Source organism: Dermacentor silvarum, chromosome 9, assembly GCF_013339745.2.
Source record: "Dermacentor silvarum isolate Dsil-2018 chromosome 9, BIME_Dsil_1.4, whole genome shotgun sequence".
Classification (NCBI taxonomy): domain Eukaryota; kingdom Metazoa; phylum Arthropoda; class Arachnida; order Ixodida; family Ixodidae; genus Dermacentor; species Dermacentor silvarum.
This window is the reverse complement of record NC_051162.1, coordinates 104,473,413-104,492,163: the sequence shown is the minus strand read 5'-3', so window position 1 is coordinate 104,492,163 and position 18,751 is coordinate 104,473,413. Positions and strand designations below refer to the sequence as shown.

The window sequence follows — 18,751 nt, the reverse complement described above, 5'->3', positions numbered from 1 at the left end:
TGTGATTTGTGTCACGTTGGTTGCTCATGCACCTTTTTTCTGTGCGTGTGATATTTAGCCGCCTCAGCCAGCAGAAGATACGCCTGAAAAAGCCTTTCTGAGGTATGAAGTAAGGCGTTACTCACAATTTCAAACTGCGACCAAGAAGACGATCAAGACTCTGCAGCAATCCCGTCCCCGACTTTTGCAAAACGTTGCTCATCTCCAAGGTGTCATAGAAGATTTGTCTGACAATCCATTCTAGGAAATGAGGACGTTGCCACGTTGCTGAGTCTTGGTGGGGCAAAAAAGACTTGCTCATGCGTCAACTGACACAGAAGTCTCGTGTAGCAATGTCACCTGCTTACTCGCCAGAGCTGAGGGCGTTTTCACTGACCTTGCATTTTTATTTCCCTAAATCATACCGATATGCACGAGCTATTTCTGACACATGCCTCCCGCATCCAAAGACATTGTGTAAATGGTACCAATTCATTAATGGGGCTGCTGGCTTTTCAAAAGAGGCCCTGACGGCATTGGCTATGAAGGTAAAGCAAAATTCACAAAACGGCCACTCCACATTATGCAATCTGGTTGTGGATGAGATGGCCATTCGGAGATATGTGGAGTGGGATGGAAAAAGGTTGCATGGATATGTGGACATGGACATTGATGTCAATGATTACAGCTTTCCAGTTGCCAAATATGCATTTGTTTTAATACTTGTCGGAATCAATGACAGATGGAAGCTGCCGATTGGCTACTTTCTAGTGGATGATCTTGGTGGTGAGCAGAGGCGCAATTTGGTGCTGCAAGCTGCTCGCTTCGCTCACTAAAAAGGTGCGCACATTCTTAGTTTCACCTGCGTTGGCGCTGCAGCGAATTTGTCAATGCTGCGCAGCCTTGGCTGCAAGAGAGACCTGACTGAGCTTGATGCTTCTTTTCGACATCCTGTGAAAAAAAGCCTGTCTTTGCCATGTTGGATCCCTGTGACATGTTGAAGCTGCTGCGGAACACACTGCGTGGTAAAAGGGCTATTGTTGATGAGCATTGATGAGCTGCGTGAAATTCAGTACACAGAAGGCCTACATTTGGCAAACATTGACAGGCACCTGGTAATTGGAAAAACCAGCCTATGAAAGTCTTATTGGCGGCTCAAACGTTTAGTCAATCGGTAGCAGATGCTCTTGGTGAATGCAGAGCTCGAAAAATTTTCAAATTTTCAATTCATTGCCAACAGAACAGTTTATTAGACATGCCAACATCGAATTCGACATTTTAAATTCAAGTTATCTAATTCAAGAAGGATGGAAAAGGCCACTCTGTCCTTAAAATGTGACTCGTGTCACTGCGTATGCCGAAGAACTGAAGGCCTACTTTTCTCACTTAAGGAGTCGGCAGCTGGTAAACTAATGACAGAGACCAACCGAAAGACAGGCTTCATTGGCTTTGTGGTGAGCTTAGGCAATGCCATCCGTCTGAACAACCACTTCGTTAGAGAAAATGGCCTATTGGCATGTCTTCCAACCTCCAAGCTCAGTCAGGACCACCTTGAGCAATTTATTGTTGCAATAAGATCATTTGGGCGCTGCCATGCCAAACCAACAGCAACGCAGTTTGCAGCAGTATTCAAGCGTCTGATAGTTCACAATGAGGTCAAGGACATTGATGACGGAAATTGCTTGCCATTCGAACACATCGAAATTCTCTTTGTAAGCTCCTCTGAAAAACCATCCTCCATCGATGTCATTAACTTCACTGCCCCTCAGAGAAGCCCTGCAGCGTGTGAACCAGTCACGGAAGCAATTTTACGAGATCATGGCTACTCTGCCGACCCAGGCATGGTGTCTGAGCTTGGAGATGCAATTGTTGCACACATAGCCGGGTTTGTAGTTCGCAGCTTACTGCTTCACCTCCAGTGCGATGACTGTGCTTCTGCACTAAAGGTGTCAACTTCCTCCATCCATGCCTGCATATTCCCTGATTCGTCGAAAAACGCGAGGTGGACTGATCTACGCTTCAAATGATGTTCTGAACATCTGCAGACAACGTGAGAAAGAGCTGCATAGGGCTCTGGTGTGCTCGCCTCTACCATCCCTAAGGCTTGCAGCTAAAGTTGCAGTGGCCACTATGGCAACCTTTGTCGGCAAGGACTTCTTTAAAGTGTTAGATCAGCCCATGCTCGAAAATCACCCGCTTGAATGCCACTCATCCCATCTTGTGAGGGCAATCATAGACAAGTACCTAGATGTGAGACGGCTCTACGTTGCCAAGATGACAACGGAACGTCTCCATCAGAAAATAATTAGGCAAAAGCACACAAAGCTGACAGCAGTTCAAGGGCCAATAAATCTAGAAAATGTTGCAAATTTTTGTATTATCATTGGCTAATTATTTATAACTACTCCAAATTCTTTATGTCAAAGCGCATGGCCTACATGTTAGTTTAAAGGGACACTAAAGGGAAAATGATTTCTTGTTTATTAGTAGATTACGCTTCCACAATACCGAAAACACCACTCTTAGCGCGAGAAGCCGCTTGGTAAGCCAGGTAGAAACGAAAAACACAGAAGGCGAGTCGCGACGCCACCTTAAGGTTCCCGCACCAGCTCACCGTGACGTCATGGATTTTGACAGCGTCTTCTAGGTCTCACTTAATTCTTTAGCGCTTAAGATTGTCTACATTGTGTTCTAAGGGAGCCCATGACTGAATATGGCAAGTTTAGTTAACGTTTACTGAGCCAACGCGGCCCAAATACGAAAATATACTTTAGAAGCTGTGACGTCACACTGAAGTGGTGACGCTGAGGTTTCCGCGCGAAATTAGAAAAATAACTTTGAGATTCATTTTCTCTCCTAATAATTGACCTATTGCAGTGTAATTAACGACAGCCGAGTTTGCGAAGAATACTTTATCAGTGTAAGTTGATTTATTGCTTTGATTTAGTGTCCCTTTAAGGGCTTCACAGGCAAACACCACACAGTGGTTTATCAATCATGTTGTATTGGAGGACTAGGGGTTAAATTGGACCACTTGAGCTTTTTCAATTGGCAGCCGAACAGTAGACTGCCCTTTTTGAATGTCGCCACAACAACGTGTGGCCGCTAAAGTGAGGATAGTGCCTGTAACCTCGTGCCGAGGAGCATGATTCCTTTTTCTCGATTATATTGCTTTTCTTTAATCATCCACTGTTTAGGTCCCAGTGCTCTTGGCGATATCATAGGCAGGGCTCTACTTGGATCACTGAGAGTGCAAAAAGTAATATCATTGAATTAAAAATCATTACATTATCGTGAACATGACAGCATAGTTCCACAAGCGCTGTGCCACCATGGCAGTCAATAGACGTGGTTAACGAAGCTGGTGCCTTGTGTAGAGAAATACAAACCTGGCATTCATGTTGGTCATTTGCTTTGGCTGCACACTGACAAAGCATAGTTAGAGTGCAAGAACCTTTTCAACCTGTCATTGGCAAGTAGCACTGTGGGTAGAATACACCTGCCTCGTCACATCGAGACTTAAAATTCCAAAGCAACACATACGCTCTAAGAGATGCCATAGGGGTGGGCTCTGGCCTAATTGTGACTGCCTGGATGCTCCTCAGCATGTATCCAAACTCAAGTACACACTCGCAGTTGCATTCTGCCCTCACAGGAGTGCAACTGCATCTGGGAATCAGGCCCGCAACTTTGCACTCATGAATCACTATTGCCACTGAGCCACCATGGCTTGTCTTATTAGCGGCTGTGACTCGCAGTACAGGAAAAACTGCTACTCAAGTTTCCTCACGGGTAAATTATGTTCGTGATAGCTCACACAATTCCTTTATCTATCAACTTCAGCAGTCCCACCAGGTTCTGTCTTAAGGCATTTGTTTTTTAGTGACATTGTAAAGTGCATATATTGTTCAAGATCGTTGTATGCAGACATCAAATTTTTTAGGGAAGAAATATGATGCCTTATTGTAAATTGTGCAAGTACATGCTTGTTGTCTTGCTGAATGCTGTAGCTTGAATCACCTGCATGGGAATTCGGCTTAAACAATTGTTCTGTTGAGCACGAAGCTAAACAGTATGGGCAGTGACGATAGGTTAGCTGGCCTACTTTTCACTAGAGCAAACTGTGTGATGACATGGGCCGCTAAGAGAGCTAAGTATACTCTTGAGGATGACAATGTATTTTTGGAAGTTTGATCCTCTATGTCTTTTACCTGACCTTTGTGTAAATTTGCCTCCATCACCTGGTTACCGTTGGTTTTACTACTTCCGAATTAATTTAATGTGCTCACTTTGTTTACTTGCTTTACAGTAGCCTTTTATGAGGTCCGGTTCACTGTAACCATGAACATTTGGTGTGTACCACTCAATGAGTGTTTTAAATACCGTGAAATATTCATTTATTTGAGGTTCACAGCGTAATAGAGCCGTCGCCTCTTAATTTTGCTGTGTGTTGGCTCAGCTTGGACAGTCCTAATTTTTTGTAGGTATGTAATACAGCATAAGCTTTGTTGTACATTTTACTTGCAGCATAATGCATTGTATTTTGATGTTGACATACTTAGTTTGTGGGTCTGACTTGACATCAATTTTTTCAACTTTCACTTTGTGAACTACCACTCTTTTTTTCAATTTCTGCATATGTATTGCCTATCTTTCCGACAAGCACCATCACCGAAGCCTGTCAATATATTTAAGTACATCGCAGATATAAATATTGTACAATTAAAACTGTCTAATGAAGACGTGGCATACCAGGCATTTGTAAGCTAAACTGCAGCTATATTCAAGGATAGCTGATACTATTGAAGAGTTTTATTAAAAGTATCGATACTATGTGTGATATAGTTTACTTTGTATAACATTGTTATACAAATGTTGTGTTGCATACAAGTGTGCTGACTAATACTGATACCATAGAGTAGTGGCACAATAAGTTTTCCTACTTGCTGTTTACAATTTTTCTTTTGTGTATACTCTGCAATGTACTTCATTTATATTATAAATGTGGCTTCCTTCTGCATTTGTGTGAAATCAACTGGCTTCTATAGGTGCAATAAACATTGAATAAAGAATGAAACAATTACTGCTGTCAGAAAAATGTGTTTTCCATAGTACAAGTACACCAGCAACACAATGGATCCACAAGTGCAAATTAATGCTCACATTTCTTTTCGCTGGCCGCTATGTATTCAGTTTTCATTCCGTTTCACTACCAGTTTCGGACTAGCAGTCGAAGAAGGGTCCCCTTGACAGTATTTGACTCTAGGACATAATTCTACTGTGGAGCTATTCTCGCATTCGAAAACAGCTGAATAAATTCTACATAATGCACAAATTCCGTCCACTTGCTTTATTATATAACGATAGCGGATCCGTGAGGCGCATCTCAACAGCGTCGTCGCATCACACAATCTCAGCAAACAGCGCACGTAAGTCTGAATAAACGGCGACGACTTCAGCGTTCAGAATGCAGGCTAATGCTATTATTTCTCTCAAAAGAAAACACGCACAGCAGAGCTAGGTTTCTTGTCGCTTTTTAGCTTAGTAGAATAAGCGAAAATGCGACAAAAAGCGTCCCTCAAAACATCTCGTTTCTTCCTAGGTGCAGGACAGCGAGACAAAAATTAGCATGATAATACGCACCGCAGTTTAAGGTGCAGAACAGCTGATTTGATGAAGCCTAAGGAGTACAGGAGAAACATAGACCGCACTTGGGCGTTCTGGACGGGTTTCGAGGCGAGAGCGCTGGCAACTCCACTAACCGTGGTGGTAAGCGTGAGTGACGCCTTGAAAACTTTTTGTCATCATGAGTCAGGCGCCGAAGTCTCGCGCCACGCTTCAAGGCATCGCATTTGAAGCTAAGAACGACGCGCGCAGTAGCAGAAAACAACCCGTATACGAGCCTCCAAGCCTGTGACGGCAGGCGCCACTAAAGGTTACCACGTACCAAACAATCGCGAATGGTCCGGCAACAATGTGTGCCTATTCCTACCCAAAAAGCACCACGCACAAGGCCCCAGAGAGAGGGAGGGGTGGCTTCAGAGGAGGTTGGCTTGCTGAGGCTAGCGGAATCACGTGACGCTTCCTCCTAGTATTTTGCTTCCTCCATGCTCGTTATAGGGCGAACAGTTCTCATTATTAGCCGGCTCGTGACGGCTGCAGTGTGTGGCGGGCAACCCGGAAGGATAATTTATGACTCCGGGATAACTACGAAGCAACGCGTTCTCGGGGTTCACAACCGCGGGCATCCTATAGCGGTCGACACTTTACGCAGAAACTGCAAATGCATCGTAAATGACTTGAGTATTCTAATACCAGCAGTCACACACTCTCTGTCAATGACCATTGAAACTAAAGGTCATTATAATCGGCGTGCGTAATTGGCTTTTTTGTGCAAGCGCGTGAAAGGGAACGAATGAAGCCTGCGGATTTCAATTATCTTTGATTGCCAGTGGACCTTGAATATGCGCCTTTGATTGCGGTAATAAGATGAAGCTTTAGCCCGCGGGGCCTGTTCCGATTCCGTATTAAAATTCATGTAATACGCAGAAATGCTTTAGTGAGATGACCACTGAACTGATTTCAATTAAATTTATGGCATTTGACAGAAAGATTTAAGGTATATGAACAACAGCAAGCAGAATGTTGAATAATATCCTAAAATATCCTGAATTTATTTACGAAATTTGCCGAATATTGGCAAGTCTGAAACAAAATAGGAGAATGAAGTCTACATATCCGTAGATCTGCCCCAAAAACAAATATCGAAGTACTATAAGCTGCATTCACGGAGATAACGCGTTTGATACTCATTTTAGCCCTGAGGGCATGAACAGTACATTGGGTAATGAGTCAGCAACCAAGGAGATTTAGCAAATGCGACTATCAATGGCAATGAAGGCAACGCCACATGGGAGCCGCGTCTGCTCTGCATACCTTGCTGTGCGAAATATTCCGACAAAGTGTGACACTTCTTGGAACAAAGAAATGAATCAACGTAGCTTCCAGGTACGATGGTCTTATGCTTGCTCAAGCGCGTCTTATTCTTGGCAAGCGTGGACGTTCGGCGTTATCTGTGTGACATACTTCGGAACGGTTAAGCACATAGATGACGGGAACATCAATCAAGATACACACAAGTACCAACTTCAACAAATATTTTATTGGAGACAGGATCGCATATGTATAAGCCTGCATCCCACAGTCACACTCAAGAGGAAGCAATGATGCCATGTGGGTGCTACAGTACATTAAAAAAAAAATAAAAGATAGTTTTTTTGACAAAGAAAGCGACTGCCTGTTTGCGCTGTTTTGTGTTTTCAATAAAACATTTGTTGAAGTTGCTGCTCTTCTGTGTCTTCTTTCACTTCGTCGTAATTCACGCGCTTGGTCGCTGCTAAGTTCTTGGGTTGCTTTTCTGTTGTTCATGTTTCAAACTAACGCAGACAAAATGTGTAAACAACAGCAAATTGCTTACAAGAAGTAAATGAAGCACCAGATATGCAAATGCACAAGAAGATTAATACAAAAACCGGGTATACAACAAGGCATCCGTGGTCAGCACAGCTGACATTTTTGCACGGTTTCTTTTTCATTGAAATAATGCTTAAGTCGAGTAAAAACCAACTTCGCACCAATAAAATAAGTTGAGAGAGTTGGGAGAGCCCTAAATTTCGTTGTAAATGCTGTTGATTTTCTTTGTGTTTTTTTAGCGGTAAATGTTGCTTCAAGCAAGTAAGTTATTCGTAGTAATGTTTACCTGATGATGCTTTGCTGAATATTCCCGGCACAGTAACTACACATAATGAAATCTGTGAAATATTGGGATAGAGTGCTCGATGAGGCGCCTAATATTTGGTGCTTTGAAAGATATTATTTGAATTCTCGTTTTCTTTGAAGATCGTGTTGGCAGAATCCAACAATCCGGTGAAATTACAACAGGCGTCATTGGATAAAGTTGTGTTGTTCGTGTGTTTAACAGCGTTGACCACCTCGTTCTTTGCGTTACAACATAGTTTGTACCATAACAAACATAACTCAACACTACAAGCAGCTCATTTTTTCACTTGTTATCTAAGTGCACCTAAAACTATGTTAGGCGCATCTTTTCTATAATTTGAGAGCTCAAATACAAAATGTGCTTTACTTGTCGGCAAGATCCCGTGCGGTCCACCTAATTCCAATTCAACTACGGCGCGCCTCAGAATCATATTGTGGATTCAGCACGTAAAACCTTAAAGTTTAATTTAGATTTTACTAACGGACACTTGCTACACTGCATTCGATACGTGTTCTGATAGCATGTCGACTGTGATGATTTCAGCCAAAGAGCGTATTACGGTTTCTGCCTGTGTAAACGATAAAAATCCGCAAATTAGTTTGCACTTTGTCGTTTTACACTAACCGATAATTCGATGCTTCTAAAGGAAACTCTGCAAATATCTGCGCAAATAAAGTACACTGTGCACATTGTCCATTGTCTTAACTGAAGATGAGTGTCGATCCAGTGTGCCTTGAGTAGTATGAATATAAAGATTATTTTGAGCAATGGAATGTATACCTTTTAGCAATTATACCGTTTTTGACTTGAACTGATTTTCAGGAATTATCTATGATACACTGGTGTTTGCTTATCACCGATATCTCTCGTTCTAGCTTCCTTTCTCGAGGCTCACCCGGAGTAATAATCGGATGCTTCGGGGTAGAATGCGTCCTTCGTAATAAACTTAATTTCACGCGCTTGTCCTTTATCGCGTGTCTGAAAACAAGAATCAGAGCCTACGCTGACTTTGGGACCAAAATAAGTAAACCATTTTAATACCATAGTATTTTCACGGGGATGTTGGGAGTATAGACAGAATGTATTTACAATATATACACAAGCAGAGTTAATGTGATCAAGATGGCTAACCAGCAACAACACGCAGCAGCCAGCGTCTCGCGATCTTCTTTTTTCTTCTTTTATCCTTTCGTAACAAGACCCCTGGGTGCTGAAGCGCGGTCTCGGTGCATGTCAGGCGAAGAACTGCGAGCGAAGTATGGCTTCAGCCGCGAAACGTGCACGATGTCAACAAGCGGCGGACTTGAGGACGGATCAATGTGTAAAGGCGATATCTCGTAATTGACGTCGTTAAGTTGACGTAGGGACTTCATAAGGGCCTGTGCAGCGAGACAGAAGCTTCTGGAAGAGGCCGACATGACGACATGGTGACCAAAGGAGCACCTAAGCACCTGGGGCGAACTTAACATCGCGATGGCGCCGATCGTAGCGCTCTTTTTGTATATCCGGCGATGCCAATAGACGAGATCGGGCGACTTGACGCGCCATGTGAGTACGATCGATGACTTCACGAGCGTACTCAGTTGCAACATATGGCACAGAAGGTAGGATGGCATGAAATGGCAATGTGCGGTCGCGACCATACAAAAGATATCCTGTGGTGTCATGTCGGGACGAGTTATACGCGAATGTCACGTACGCCAGCGTGCCGTCCGAGTCGCGATGTTCGTTGGAGACGTACATCAACAGCATCTCTGTGCGGTTGAGACGTTCCGTAAGAGCATTCGTTTGTGGGTGGCAGGCGGTGGACAGCTTATGCTCTGTGGCACTAGAACAGAGGAGGAACTTCGGTCGGTGCAGATGGATCAAAGTGGGCAAGTATGGGAGGGGTGGTCCGAAACCCGATGAAAGCGGCGAACGCGCGAGCCTGCTCCGGGCCACATGAGAATGGCGTTTTCTTCTTTAGAAAATCTGTTAAAGGCCGAGCAACGTCGGCGAAGTTTTTGACGAAGCGGCTAAAGTAAGAACACAGGCCGACGAAGCAGCGCATGTCAGAAGCAGAACGTGACACAGGGAAAATGCGAACGGCGCGAACTTTTTCCGGATCAGGTTGTACACCGGATGCGTTAACGAGATGACCCAACACGGTAATCTGACGGCGCCCGAATTGACATTTCGTGGAGTTCAGTTGAAGGCCGGCTTTTCGGAGGACCGCAAGAATTCCAGCGAGTCGGGTAACGTGGCTGCTGATCGTGGGGAGAAAAAACAATACCGTCGTCAAGATAACAAAGACAGGTGGTCCAGTTGTAGCCTCGCAGAAGAGAGTTCATCATTCGTTGAAATGTCGCAGGAGCATTGCATAGGCCAAAGGGCATTACTTATGAAGGTGTTATGAAGGCAGTCTTCTCGCGCTCCACTTCGTCAACGGAAATCTGCCAGTGGCCGGATCAAAGATCAATGAACGAGTATTTAGCTCCGTGCAAGCAGTCCAAGGCATCATCGATGCGTGGTAGCGGGTAGACTTTTTTGTTTTCGCGTAATCTTGTTTAAGTGACGATAGTCGACGCAAAAACGCCAGGTACCATCTTTTTTTTTTTCACAAGGATTACAGGCGAAGTCCAAGGACTGGCTGATGGTTCGATGACCCGTTTGCGGAGCATTTTGTCCACTTCTGATTGGATGACTCTACATTAAGCATGCGATACACGGTAGGGACGCCGACCAATAGGATTCGTGTCTCTAGTGTTTATACGGTGGTGAACAACAGATGTTTGGCCTAAAGGCCTGTCGCCGAAATCAAACATGTCACTGTACGATTCGAGCAGGAGGCTTGAGCAGAGGTTACGGGAGTATTAGCCATTGTTCTGCCCTGCACTGCCGCCACAATCAGTCCACCATTGTTTTCTATCGGGACCCGTGTCGCAGATAATCGGGTGTCGGCGTCAACGGGGCCCGATAGGAAACAATGGTGGGCTGATTGTGGCGACAGTGCAGGGCAGAACAATGGCTAATATGCCCGTAATTAAGGCAGAGGCCACAAGCAGTGACTCATGAATGGCTGATACCCCTGTAAGCAAGGAAAAACGAGTTTGTGTTTGAGTTTTCGCGTAAGAATATTGTCTGTATATTGTGCGCAAGACGGACTTTACGAATTTTCTGATGAATTTTATTTTGAGGACCTCAATTAGTTCAGCAACGCCTATGAACCACGCGGAGAGCCTGCGTGGTTGTGGTTGGGGAGGATTTATTTCTGATGGAAAATGACGGCGTCAGCCACCGCCGACGCTGACCCCGGATTTTCTGTGACACGGAACCCTTAACGCTGTCGCGTTAATAGATCACGCAGCTCAACTGCGAACTGATTCTAGCTTTTGAGATAAATATTATGATGGGAAGACCAGACAGATGGAGTGCAATCGAGTTAAATTGGCCAAAGGCTCGACTAGTTTATTTACGATCGTAGAAGTATGTAAGTTGCCGCATATGTACCGCAAGAATGTTGAAGTATTGGCGCATGTGAGAGTAATGTGCGATAACCACAAAAGGGTCAAAGGAAAGCTTACCTCAAGGTACTTGCCGCGTGTGCCATGCAAAACTGTGGCTGTATTAGCGTGACGCAAAAACGCACAGTTTGTGCGCCTGTAGCTGAAAGGCATTGCTTTACGCGTTGAAACGTTGAAGTTCGTTCGTCAAGTATTTCAGCAACTACGAACAAAGTGGAGATCATTTCCGAGGGTTAAATGGCTATCAGTATATTTACTGAAATGCTAAAGAATGCAGTGGTCAGCGCAAACGTGCAAGTGTGAATATATATGGTGTCCCAACTATCATGCACCACGATTTAAAAATATCCAAATGACATGTAGCTGGACAGAACCGAGATAAGGTTGCTTGCCGTCGCTTAAAGATACTGAGATTATTTGTTGTATTCCGCCTAACTACATGATTAATCGTCATTATTAATCAATGGTCTACATAAAAGTGTTTTTCCGAGCGTAAAAGGAGCCCGCGAATGCATGTAAAATTGCCGCGCGACAGGCCGCTCGAGACATTTTGCGTGTGTTTGCGAGCTTCTCTCATGGTCGGAAAAACTCTTTTATGTAGCACGTATTGAGCAACAGAAAGCTGTATCGCGAGTTTTTCATGTTGCTCTACAATTTTATCATTGACACTTTTCATCTAAATATAATATTTGAAGAGATATGGCTGCGTCCTCACTCGCGTTGATAGCCAGTAACTATTGAAATGAGCTTTCGCTTGCCCTAAACTCACCTGAAACGTTAGTTATGAGAGCATAGCGCGTCCAACCTCTAAGGTCGGTCTGCGACTCCGGCGCCCATAGGTCTATAGCATAGCAACAACAGGATGGTTGCTAATGAATTGTCTTGGCTTGGGTACGTTTGGCACGAGGCACCAGACGGCGCCCTGTCTTCTAACGTCTTCCTTGAGTTTCGCGTTCTGTACGTTAACCTGTCTTCAAGGGACGCACAACAAGCACAGCAAAGGTGCTTGCGTTTAACGAACGTAAGGCGACAAACGCTATTCTAAAACTGTCTATCGTCTACAGGCAAATATCGGTGCTCTGGCTGCCTCGCAGAAATACGAAACGATGTCAACCAAGGCGAAAATGATTGCCAGGTGGACGCGCGCTGGCGCGCGCCTTGTAGGTTCAAGCCACCATTCCTCGCGAGGCGCCTAAGCGCCTTACGCATGCGTAGACGGTGCAGGACACATCGTACGCGTCGAAGCGCGGCTGGAGCACAGATATCTAATGATTTACGCTCTCTAAGAAATAGCGTTGTCAAACATGGCGGTACCGCCGGCTCCCGCTTCAGCGTGAATTTTCCTGATGGCTATGTTGTCACTGGCGTTGATCGCCAGGAACTATTGAAATGAGCTTTCGCTTTATCTAAACTCAGCTGAAACGCTATTGATGAGTGCATAGCGCGTCCAATTTCTGAGATTGCGGCCGCATGCACCAATAGGATGTGGATTTTCTTGCCTTGGGTACGTCTGGCACGACGCACCAGACGGCGCCCTCTCTTCTAACGTCGTCGTTGCGCTTCCGTTCCCGTACGTTAAACATCAAGGAGTGCAGGAGACATACGTGAATATCTTGGCAAATATCTACAATGATTGCACAGTAACCTTTGTTTTCCAGAAGAAAAGTAGAAAGATACCTATCAAGAAAGGGGTCAGGCAAGGAGACACAATCTCTCCAATGCTATTCACTGCATGCTTGGAAGAAGCTAGTATTCAAGCTCTTAGACTGGGAAGGCTTAGGAGTGAGGATCAACTGCGAATATCTCAGCAACCTTCGGCTTGCAGATGAAATTGTCCTATTCAGCAACAATGGGGACGGATTACAGCAAATCATTGAGGACCTTAACCGAGAAAGTGTAGGAGTGGGGTTGAAGATTAATAAGCAGAAAACAAACAATGTTGAATTGCCTTGCAAGGGAGCAAGAATTCAGGATCGCTAGTCAGCCTCTAGAGTCTGTAAATGAGTACGTTTATCTAGGTCAATTACTCACAGGGGACCTTGATCATGAGGTAGAAATTTACAGAAGAATAAAATTGGGTTGGAGTGCATGCGACAGGCATTGCCAAATCCTGACCGGGAGCTTACCACTGTCGTTGAAAAGAAAAGTGTACAATCATTGCATTCTATCGGTGCTAACATATGGGGCAGAAACTTGGAGGTTAACAAAGAAGCTTGAGAACAAGTTAAGGACCGCACAAATAGCGATGGAACGAAAAATCTTAGGAGTAACGTTAAGAGTCAGGAAGAGAGCGGTGTGGATCAGAGAACAAACGGGGATAGACGATATTCTGGTAGACATTAAGCGGAAGAAATGGAGCTGGGCAGGCCATCTAATGCGTAGGATGGATAACCGGTGGACCATTAGGGCTACAGAATGGATCCCAAGAGAAGCGCAGCCGAGGATGGCAGAAAATCAGGTGGAATGATGAAGTTAGGAATTTGCAGGCGCAAGTTGGAATCAGCTAGCGCAAGACAGGGGTAATCGGAGATCACAGGGAGATTCCTTCGTCCTGCAGTGGACATAAATATAGGCGGATGATGATGATGATGATGATGATGATGATGATGATGATGATGATGATGTTAAACTTATGGGGCTTCTCTGGAGATATACTCCAGTTTCATACATCAGGTGCAGTGCTGTGAAGACTAGAAAGGCTTTTTGCAGTGGCTGCGTTCATCCTTGGATATAGTTCCATGTTTTTTTGGACCGCCACACTGCGCAACTGTTTTTTATATAGGCCGTATTGAATCAAAGAAGTTTATTCCTTAGAAACAAGCACGCTGTGACACACAGCTGCTGATGGGTTGTTTTAGATCATTATGATTTTTGTTCTTGTTCTTTTAAGGTTTTTTTATTTGCAACCCGTGGCGGGAAGGCTCACGTGCATGTTCGCACGAGAGAACGCCGTTGGCGCGCAGCGCAGCATAGAGGGAACGCGCAGCGAATCATTGACGGAACGCGCGGCGCAATACATTTTCGTGACCGAACTTCTTGCGTAGCTTTCACAGCTTTGCATCGGATGTCTGAAAGGGAGTATAGGAACCCGGCGCGCCAGGAACCGCGCGGTAAAGTGTTGAAGGGACGCACACATATATCCAGATGGCGCTCGCATCCTCGGCAAGTCAAATTGGGGCTTCGCCTGCCTGATGCATTTTGGACACGCGCGCGCGTCCGGGGAATAGCAAACAATTAATAAAATAAAAGAAAAAGTGCTGGGACCTTCACATTTTAATATAATACCACTTACATTGCCCTTGGAAAAACGTCTTCCTAGCAATGCATTTCTGTTTAACGTGAAGCCGACTTTAAGGGGATCGGTGTAAGCTTGGTCTTTGTGAGCTGGCTTTCCCACGTTCGATGTTGCAGTCAAGCCCACTGAAAGGAAAATACGATGTGAACGGGGCCCGATAACGCTCTCGCGTTCCACTACTAAAGGCGAAGCTGTAGCGTCCTCCAATTTTTTTGTTGTGCTCAAAACGAATGGAAACATGATTTCGAAGTCAAAAGTCTCGATAACTAGCACTCTCTTATACCGCCGATGTTGTTTACATTACTAGTAGGCCTAGCGCGTCCATCGAGTACGTATGTGGTGAGTGAATAAGCCTAGCCGAGAAACTCTGTCGAAGGAGAGGAACTTGCCGTACCGTATGGCGCTGCGTCGATTTGAAATATGGCCCTCATGATCTCGTGTGGGGGTGTGATGTGGTGAAGGAACTGTGTGGAACTTCGGGTGGTGAACCGCGGAGTGTTTCATGTGTGAATTATGTGGTCGCAGGTGAGTCAAGTTTAACGGGTGAGCTGGGCGCTGTTTCCAGCGGCAAAGACAACTTTCAAAAGCGAAAAAGACACTAGTAGTCGAAGAATGGCAAATACATCATGAGCCTTGCAGTCCGTTTCAGCTGACAGTGGGCTATTCGATTCGGTTCAAGGCAAGGTTCTGATTGGTGTTGCAGAAGTCGCGGGGCGCTTTTTTTGTTGCTGGGGGCTTTTTTCGTCGCGACCATAGATTAGATTTTTCACAAGTACTGCTCCAGGAGAGTACATGTAGCCGAAAAACGGAGGCCTCAGGAGGGCACCTGAGCTAGTAATAACGCTGTGTCTAAAGGTACGTCGGACGGGAAGATTCGGCATAGGCGTTACGTAGTTCTTCTCGCACGGGCGCGGCACGTCGGACCGACGTACACCTAGCAACGAAAAAAGCGCCCCGAGACTTCTACAAGACCAGTAAGAACCTTGCCGCAGTACTCCTTCATAGTACTCCACAGTCCAAATTACTCCGTCACTCACTTCTTTCAAGTGCCGGCGTCTTATGGGTTAGTTGCGGATAAATCGCTCGTGCAGCAGTGAAGAACGCTGACGTACTGAAAAAAATCAAGACACAGCGCTGTCATGTTTGAGTCTGTGTTCTTGTGCTTGGGCACTGCAAAAAGAAATGATCTGTTTGCAATAAGTTCACCGTGTGCAATGCATAGAAGGACCATCATCATACAAGACCTATGCATTCAGCCGCGTACACCAGGATTGCTTCGCTGCCTGCTTCAGAAGCAGCACGTACCAACTCAATGAAACTGTAATTGACTTTTGATATCTTTTTTTCTTGTTTATGGAAACAGCAGATGATGTGATTGCAATGCGGGGAAAGGGAAGAGGTATCATTTGTGCTTTGTGCAGTCGGTATGCTTAAACTGGCCAAATCTCTACAGCTTCCACTAAAATGTTTCTCGCTATGATACTATAATCTGTAGTCAGGAAAAAGATTACCTCAAAACCAAGTTGCATCTTCACAGAATCTGTTTGATTAACAAGTTAACACTTCCACTGCAAGATTATGCCAATACGGGGCATATGCGCTTGAAGTAAATAGGTTCTGTAAAGGTGAACGACTGGGCCTGCAATAACAAAATTTGCAGTAGCACTGTAAAAAATGCCGCCATGTGCATTAGCCGCAACAAAAATGCTGCGTAAACAGCCTACTTCCTCGGAGGCACCCCTATGAAAACCGTTCGGGCCCTTCCCATTCTGGGTGTAATATTCAGCCCTTCTCTCGACTTTTCCGCACATTGTCACTAGGCTTATCGCATTCTGGAGTTTGGGACCTGTCTCTCCTTTCCATGTGGACCTGAGGTTTTCAGAGCGCTCTAAACTTATCTCACACTGCCACGGCTTGAGTACTGCTCATCAGTATAGTCCCCGTACCAAACTTACATCGCTGACAAACTTGAGCTTCTTCAGCGCGGGGCAAGATGCACCATCTACTTCCGTTTTTTCGGTCGTCGCAAGCTGATGACAGCCTACGAGGATCGCCTCAAAGCGCTATAGTGGCACACCAGGCAATACCAACGCAACATTGCACTATAGTCCGTCCATTCTGCAGGGTGCTTGACAGCTCTCTGGTCCGCACTCATCTTTCTTCTTCAGTCCGTCTGAACAAGTGGTCAGACAACCTGAGCTCCATCACGCCTGTACGGCCCAACACCGCAACTCCATGCTTATATCTGTCATACAGAGCTTTCTCTCCACCCACTGGCTATTCAGACTGCCCTACTTGTGACCGGACTGATCGGTGCTCCTGCGTGTTGTGCACCCGTATACTGCCCAGTTCTTTACCTGAATGTGTGTGTGCAGTGCTCTGCGAGTGATCAAGCGTGTGTGTGTGTGTCTGTGCCTGTGAGCGTGTGTTTTCGGTATCCTGCAAATTCCTGCTCTAGATGGCTGGCTATCAGACGCTCTAGCCTACTGGCTCGGCCTCTTTTTTTAGCCTTACAAGCTGTTGAGAGTGCCATGTTACCGCTAAGATTCTTATTGTTATTCCTTGCTAGTACGGAATACTAGTACTAGTAAGAGTACTAGTACGGACGTTTGCATTCTGTGCTTCTAGCCTTTTTACGGCAAAAAGCACTTCCATCGCTGTATTTTATGCGAAAAACGTGCTCACGTGAAATGTATTGCATGGCCCGACGAGGACCTCGAGCTTCTGAAGTCTGGTGAAAAAGCTTTCACGTGTAACCTGTGCCAGAATACCTAACGCCGACATTCCACCGGTCCGACTTAGCGATGCCAACACGCCCGCTCCTTTCCCATCGGCAACCCCTCCCCAGGGCGTCACTTTCGTCGAGACTGGTTTTGAGGGAGTCGGTGACACGGCTGCCCTCCGTGGCCTTCTACTTCAGGCGCTCGAGGGAATATCCTTCCTCAGCGATGAGGTGGCATGGCTGTGGAGTGAGAACGAACATCTGCGCAGGGAAACCGCAGCTGGCATTCACACAGCAAGCCGAGGCTGTAGGTGCGCTACGGGTCGAGGTGCGTTCCCTGCGTGATGATCTTGGCAAGCCGTCTACGCCCATTTCTCCTGCTGTGCAGCCTGTCTACCCGTCCAAGAAAACGTGTGCTGCCACCGTCCAGGCAGCTTCGCCGAGTGCTGCCGCCGTTGACCATCTCTCTAAGGCAGCACGGACAGAACGTCGGCCTACCTGTTTTGGAGTTGGGGAGAGCAAGGGAATATCTGTGGCGAAATGCGCCTCGCGACCGAAAGCCATTTTTGTGTCCAGGCTCTCTCATGAAGCATCGTCTGCCGATCTTACTATGCACCTCTCAAACGTCGGTGCACCGCTCCTTGCCTGCAAGCGCCTCAAGACGAGGCACAATTCGTATGCCTCGTTTCACGTATGCGCTGACGAAGCGTATACGTGAAGCGCCTGAACGATCCGTCTATGTGGCTAATAGAATTCCTGTTCAAGCCGTTCCGTGGGGTACGGGCTACAGGACGGCATTCTTTATGCTTCCGAGATAACCTCCAAAGATCGAAGTGGTGTGTAATTTGGACATGTTCTAGCAAAACGCTCGTGGACTTCACACCAAAGCACATGAATTTTTGTCCATGGTCATTTCGTATTTTTTTCCTATTTTTGTTACTTCGGAGACTTAGCGCTGCAGTGAAATTTCCTCTTGAGATGTTTTTCCACCACATTACAACGTCTTCTGTAGTGACCGGGACTTCAGTGGATTTAAACAAAAAGGTGGTGGCGGGCTGACTGCTGTTGACAGTTCGTGCATGCGCAATGTCATAGAAATTGTGCAGGAGTCGATTTGGCATGAAGTCGTCCTAGCGCGTTGTGAAAAATTGTTAATGGGAGCTTTCTACGTGCCGCCGAATATTTGCTCTCTCTTGTTTCATGGGGTCATCTCTTTTATTGAAAGTGTCTTATCCTCCCATAACAAGCACAGAGTAATCCTTCTTGGTGTTTTTAACACACCTGGAATTGATTGGAACATGCTTGCATATGATTATTACGATCATTACATAGAGAAAAAATGCAGCCTGTTAGACTTTCTGTCCTTCTGTTCCAATCATCAGCACAATTTGATCGCCAATTCCTGTGGCAATGTCTTAGACCTCTGCCTCTCGAATGCTTGGTTATATATGTCTCCCGTTCTGACATTTCCC

General features: G+C 45.6%; 1 protein-coding gene across 1 annotated transcript in view; it reads left to right on the top strand.

The window, feature by feature from the left end:
* Positions 1 to 18,751, top strand: part of LOC119463475 (uncharacterized) — a 562,544-nt gene that overhangs the window by 53,009 nt on the left and 490,784 nt on the right. The window lies entirely within an intron of this gene.